The sequence below is a fragment of the Medicago sativa genome, chromosome 4, assembly GCF_051527215.1.
Source record: "Medicago sativa cultivar Bolivia chromosome 4, Bolivia_mono, whole genome shotgun sequence".
Classification (NCBI taxonomy): domain Eukaryota; kingdom Viridiplantae; phylum Streptophyta; class Magnoliopsida; order Fabales; family Fabaceae; genus Medicago; species Medicago sativa.
Genome location: NC_140752.1, coordinates 54,732,400 through 54,739,022, shown reverse-complemented (window position 1 = coordinate 54,739,022; position 6,623 = coordinate 54,732,400). Strand labels below are relative to the sequence as shown.

General features: G+C 33.3%; 1 long non-coding RNA gene across 1 annotated transcript; it reads left to right on the top strand.

The window, feature by feature from the left end:
- The first annotated feature begins 311 nt into the window (after positions 1-311).
- On the top strand, positions 312-2,401 carry LOC146929912 (uncharacterized). The gene is made up of 5 exons (XR_015008298.1): positions 312-387; positions 644-743; positions 1,009-1,173; positions 1,276-1,300; positions 2,304-2,401. It is a non-coding gene; the product is annotated as an uncharacterized LOC146929912 (long non-coding RNA).
- Positions 2,402-6,623: the final 4,222 nt, after the last annotated feature.

Genomic DNA, 6,623 nt, shown 5'->3' with positions numbered 1-6,623 from the left:
CCCTAAACATAGGGGGACAGTTTTGTCATTTTTTTATAGGGGACAAAAATCGCAACTTTTTAAAACTTAAGGGGTGAAAAGTGCACTTTAGCCTAAAATTTATAATATGCATACAAGTCTAATGCAGCCCCTGAACGGACGGATAAGGTGACTCATGTTCATCAACATGCTTTTATCAAGGATCATTTTACTGGTTTTGGCAAAGATTTTGCTATAATGAGGTGGTTGGTAGGTTAATTATGTGTAGTTAATTATATTTAACTGGTTTTACAAAGTAGTTTGTTGTATGTGGCTAATTTTGCATTTTTTCAGAAATCATTTTTTAAGCAATTTTATGGATATGTGACAAAGTTGGACTATATGACATTAAGGCTTAGTTTCATTAAGGTAAGATTTTAGTGTGCATATCTTGCCATTATTATCTATGATTAAATCATATTATTAATGTTGTTTCTCTGTATTAGACTCATTGTAGGGATTCAAAGTTTAATTCAAAAAAAAGGGATTGATTCATAGGTGAATTAAATTAGAAGTGAATTCCAATATTGAAGTTTTTGGGTTTGTTGTTTGGTGATTTTGTGTTTATTGATTTGTTTTGTCTCCGTAATCCTTTTTGAAGAATATTTTTTCTTTTTGGCTTAAGGTTATAATGTCTATTTCGGACCCTTTTTCATGAGTTGGAGAAATGCAAAAACATGTTATTTCCCCTGTTCAAGATGTTGTTTGGATTCATCAGCTTTTGGGTAATTTTTCCATCTTTAATTATTTCTTATTTTACATGTTTGATTGAATGACTCATGGATTTACTTTTACAACTCATGTTTTTTTGGGTTACAAATGTGTGTTTTATATTAAGGCTTTGAAATTGTCTCCAAGTCCTGCTAAATTCTTCAATGAATCCTTTTATTTAAGTTGTGAATTCAATTCTCCAACACCATTATGCAAGGGATTGAGAAGAGATAAAACAGGGCTCTTGATTTTGTTTTATTTATCTGGATTTTTTTGTAGGATATACTCCGTTCCGAAAGGTAGTACTAATAAACTACTCTCTGCTGCCAACTTCACCGGAATCGCTCTGTTCGCCCTCCTCTGCACGGAGATGCAATTCAAGGACAAATGGATTGCGTGTCTTTCTCTCGGCGAACAGACTTTCCGTACCAAATCATCCCAACAGTTAGTTCAATTCATCATCATCACTATTATACTTTATGCTTCTTTCATTCTTTTCCTTTTACTTTCTCTCATTTTCTGTATTCATTTTATTTGTTTATGCAGAACAGATAAACTGATTTGGAATTATGTGAGTACTCTTATATCTATACTATTTATTATATCGTGAAAACTCTCAGCTTCAGGCTTATAATTAAGTATCTAACTCAACCTTAGGTATCTACTAAAAAATGCTCCAATTGACATATGGAGCAGAGTAAAGATTGATGATTAAGAGGGTATCTGTGAAATTTTGTTTAGGCTCAATTTATGTGTGACATAAATAGTTCTGGTAGTATTATGGTATTGGCATAAGTATTAGAATACACTTATGAAATGTAGCCAAAATCCAACATGGCAAACTAAAGTTCGAATATCGACTAAGAAATTGTTCATATTTAGTGTCCAACAATGTCTCGAATAAAATTACTTCGTATGAAAGAACCAGTTTCTCTATTTGCCTATTCAAAGTTCAGCATTCAACCTAAAATATTAGAGCTTACTTATAAAAAAAATAAATTATAGGGAATATTTTGTCTTGGCTTGGCTGTTTACGATAGAGAATATTAAGTTCATGTGATGTGAAATGTTAATATGTTTGTTGATGATTTCTCCCTTCAAATCGAGGCTGATATCAATGTTATGGATTTTTGTGTAGATAATATTGTAACACAACTTAAAATGATTATATGATGCGATATCATAACTTATTCCACCTCAATGTTTGTTTTGCTGCGTATTTGTTAAGTTTCAAGTTTCTATTAACAAGCATCATTTATTGCATTTTTATTTGTCAAATATCTTCATTTGTTAATCCTAGCATAATGTATGTTAAGATTTTTTAAACTGCCATGTTGCAGTTTTAGAGACTTAAAACAATAAATATGATGTGTACCACTAAATTCATTAGATTGAAACAATATTTAGATTGTGGTGAAGAATGTAAAATTGGATGGAAACAATATATAGATTGTTGTGGAGAATGTGAGTTTGATAAATATGTGCATCCTAATGGATTGACCTGTATAATCTTGTTATGGAACTTTCATAGCTTAAATATCAGGATCTGAGGTAATTTTGTGAAAAATTCATAGGTGTAAGCTTACATATATGATGGCTACCGGGAAACCATTGGTACCATTGAGGCTTTCTATAATGCAAATCTCGGAATCACCAAAAAGCCTTTACCTGACTTCAGGTAAATAAATAGGCTATATACCATATAATCATCATATTGTCATGTCAATGCACTCTATGAGAGCATCTTGGTCATGGTGTCAATGGATCTTAATTTCACTTTCTATGATCGTTCATCTCCAGTTTACACTCAACCACGATATTTGCCTCCATCGAAGATGCTTGATGCTGATATCACTGATAGTGTTATCGGGGAAGGATGTGCGATTAAGGTAAATTGTTTCCGAATCTGTTCGAAGAATGTGAGATTTATACTTTTCTTGACAAAGATGTCAAATATGATTAAATGAATTTAATTGTGAGAAACTTTAAATTTTTCTGTTTCCTAGAATTGCAAAATCTTCCATTCAGTGGTTGGGCTGCGGTCTTGCATTACGTTCAGAAAAATGCAAAAATTCAGCAAATTGAGTTCATGAGCTGAAAGAAAGGAAATACATGAAAAACTTGATAAATGGTTTATAATACTTGATTCCTGTGGATTTGGTAAAGTCCCTTTAAGAGCATTTATAAAGACTGCAAATTTTTGTTAAAGTACCTCATCTAACTTTTTCTTACCTCTTTGGGTTTAGGATCCATATGAGCCTTAATCTATCATACTGCATTGGTTTCTTGGATCATGTCAGTACTTGCCGAGGCAATCCTTAGTCCTTTTTGGTCTTTAAAAGTTAGAACTTATTAAACCACCTTTCACATACATGTACTGTTAGCTAGGTCATTTATGGTCATGCTTGTGGTTGTGCTAACATATATCATGCTTACATATCAAACCATTATATTTACATATCTAAAGTTTGGTATTTGGTGCAGAAAATTCAGGTTTACACGTCTTTGACTTCTTGGCCAATTCAATCCTTAGAGAGGTTCTCTTTGCTATTCAGAAGGGAAAACCAGGTGCATTTTCTCCTGGAAGACCAAAGTTCTTGAAAAATTAAAAATCAAGCTTGGAGTTCTTGGCTTATCTAGAATGTAGTAGTTATATCTCCTTTCAGCTAATCTCACTTTTCACCTTGTGAAACAAAAATAAAGAAGAAAATGTGGCCTTAATGTGTCAAACAAATTTGTTAAATTTTCTCCAGATCTGCTGTTGTTAAATTTTGTTCTGAAGCAATCTATACCGAGTTCATGAAGCAATGTAATTGGAAACTTAGAGAGTATTTTGCTTTGAGGTGATTCTTATCTTTAAGATGGTCATAACTTCATAAGAATACCTGAATTATTAGTGATATGGATCTCATATCTTCAATTGCCTCAGGTTTCAGGAAATAGCAGGGTCTTTAGATTCTGTGCTGACAACATCCAGTCCTGTCCCCGTTCAAAATTTAGATCCTGGCGAAGTAAATTATTAGGACTTAACGCTAAAATCAAGTGTAACTCTGTTGGAGAGTTTGAGATTGTGTTGGAGAGAAGAAAATGATTGTGTAGTAACTTGCTGACAGAACAGGTCTTTGTTTTCAACAACAGCTTGGAGAGCTAGGAAGTAATTAAGACTAATTTTCAAGCAAAAAGAAGAAGGGAATATTAGAAAGAAGAAAAATATGATATGAAGTGAATAAATGATGGGTAAATTTTTGAGGGTTTTAATTTTTCTTTTTGTTTTTCTTTGTTTGAAGAAAGAGTTTACGAACATGGTAATGAGTATTCATTTCATCATTGTCAATTTAGAGACACTTTTATTTTCCTACTTGACTTATACTCAGTTTGTTCTTCATGAACTCCTATACTCTAGCATGTATGGTACTTGAATGTATAATACTTTGGACTTACCCTTAACTCTAATCCAAAACTATCTTAACTTGAAAATGTTGTTTCTTTGGTTCATTTTGTGTCATGCGAATGTAATCGTAATTTGCACATCATTGGTTCCTTCATTGGTTCCAATTAGTTTAATCTTAATTATTATGTTGTTTTCCTGATCTCATGAACAAAATATATGCTCTTTTCATGAATCAAGACCTGGTAAGGCTTTGATAAATATTTTGATAAATATTTCTAATGTTTGTGCAATATTCCTTAATTTACTCATTTTTCCTTTGGAACAATTTTTTTCAAGATACGTTGTTCAACCCGTGCGAAGCACGGGTTTGTAACTAGTTTTATACAGAAATGATAAATGAACACAAAAAATTAAGAGAAATGATATTTTGACAACCACTTTTTGACAACTTTTGGACAACTTTCTCTCTCATACTCACATGATGTTGTTATCCTCTCTCTTCCTTTTTCTCTCTCCATTGTTTTTGACCAATAAGAAGTGAGAAAAACAAGGTTGTCAACAAAGTTGTCATCAAATGGATGTCAAATTATCATTACAAAATACAGACATCGTATACGTATAACATTGTAGCTTTATACATTTTTTTTATTTCATTTCCTTCTCTCCTTCAACACCACCTCTCTCTGTCATCCTTCACACTTATCTGCAATGCCTCTTTCGCCGGTTCTCTCAGTTTCACCGGCGTCTTCACTTCTCTCACTAGTCACCGTCGCCGGAGTCTGGCGGTGAGGATGGATCTGAGATCAGCTCTCTTTCATCGGAGTCTTAATAGATCTAGGCTTAATTTTTTCAATGATGATTCAGTGGTGGTGATCCGAACGGATTCTCGACGGTGTGAGGGAGAAGTGGGGGTCTCCGGCGGTATGAGGAAGAAGTGGAGGTCGCCGACGATGCAAGGGAAAAGTGTCGACGGCGTGAAGTTGTTGGTCGTGGTGAACGAAGTGAAGGGACGACGATGATATGGTAATGGTATCCGATGAGGACGATGGTGGTGGAGGACAGTGGTGGAGGACGGTGCCTGGTGGTGATGAGAGATAAAAGAGAAGAGAGGTAACATGGTTGATGGTCTGAGAGAGAGAAACGATAAAAGGAAAAAGAAGAAGGTAGAGTGTATGTTGTGCTTTTACAAAATTAACCCCCTGCTTTGATGTTGAAAAGTCAAAATTGCCCATGGTGTTGTATTTGTGTCTAATAATTTGTATTTGGTTATCGTTTTCTCTATTTTATAAGCAAATTACTACGTATGTCTTTCTTATTTTATAGGAGTGTTTTTATTCTTCTTAACAAAATATTGGTCAACTTGAAAGTTAATTTGCGTGTAACCGGGACATTGGATAACATGACCCTTATAATATATGAAAATTGTCGTTGACACATTTCATAAGGTTAAGACACACAAGTAACATACTTAAAGGCTCCCTCGGCAGTTAACTACCGAGGAAATCAGAAACCGGCGGCAGTTAACTGCTGAGAAAAACCTCGGTAGTTAACTGCCGAGGCGTGCTGAACATAAACAGAAGCAGAAACACAAACATATCAGTTTCATAACTTCTCCAAACTTCTCAAATTCTTTCCAATCTTCACCAAAGCCATTTTCACGAATTGCAAGCAAATCAACAGCACATTATCACAAGTAAGTTGTATCAATCATTTTAATGATAATGTTAGTTTGTTTAAGTTTATTTTTTAAAAAATTAGAGTAGTTTGCATGTGGTTAGGGTTGATTTTAAAATTGACAATTTGATGATTGCATGTGTAGTTTATGAATTGATAAATGAATGTAGTTGTTGTCTATGTTGTTTAAATGATAATGTGGCTTTGAATGGTGGCAAATGAACACAATTTGAATATGTTTTATACTTTGCACACAAAGTGTTTGATCAAATGCCTCAAAGAAAATTATATTGATTATTTAGTTAGTTTAGGTTATGGAAATGATAGAAATGATGTTAATTATAGTTTGATTAAGTGTATATTGATTTTTTAGTGTGTTTAGGTTATGAGAATTATGATGGACACAAATGATTAAGTGTATAGAAATGATTAACATTTCTATAATCAATATAATTTTTGGATAATCCAAAAAATTCATTGTAATCCAAAAAAGCATATTGCAAGATTGGATAATCCACTAAAACTTGGCAACATTCCACTAAGATTATTTCTTTGAAGACCTAAATTCTGAAGCTCAGAAAGCTGGTTAAAATTTGAAGGCAATGAACCTTTAAGACCAAAATTTTTAGCTTGAATTTGAGTAACTCTACCTTTAGAACAGAACACATAATTCCATGAAGGTGGACCACATGGATCATTACCATTTTCAGGCCATTTCAGAAGCTCTGAATTCTTCAACCCTTTTTTGAAATCATTCAGAATTTTGAGATCATTTGGGTTGGTTTCACCATAAGACACTGAAATCATAAAGAAAAATAACAAAAAGATG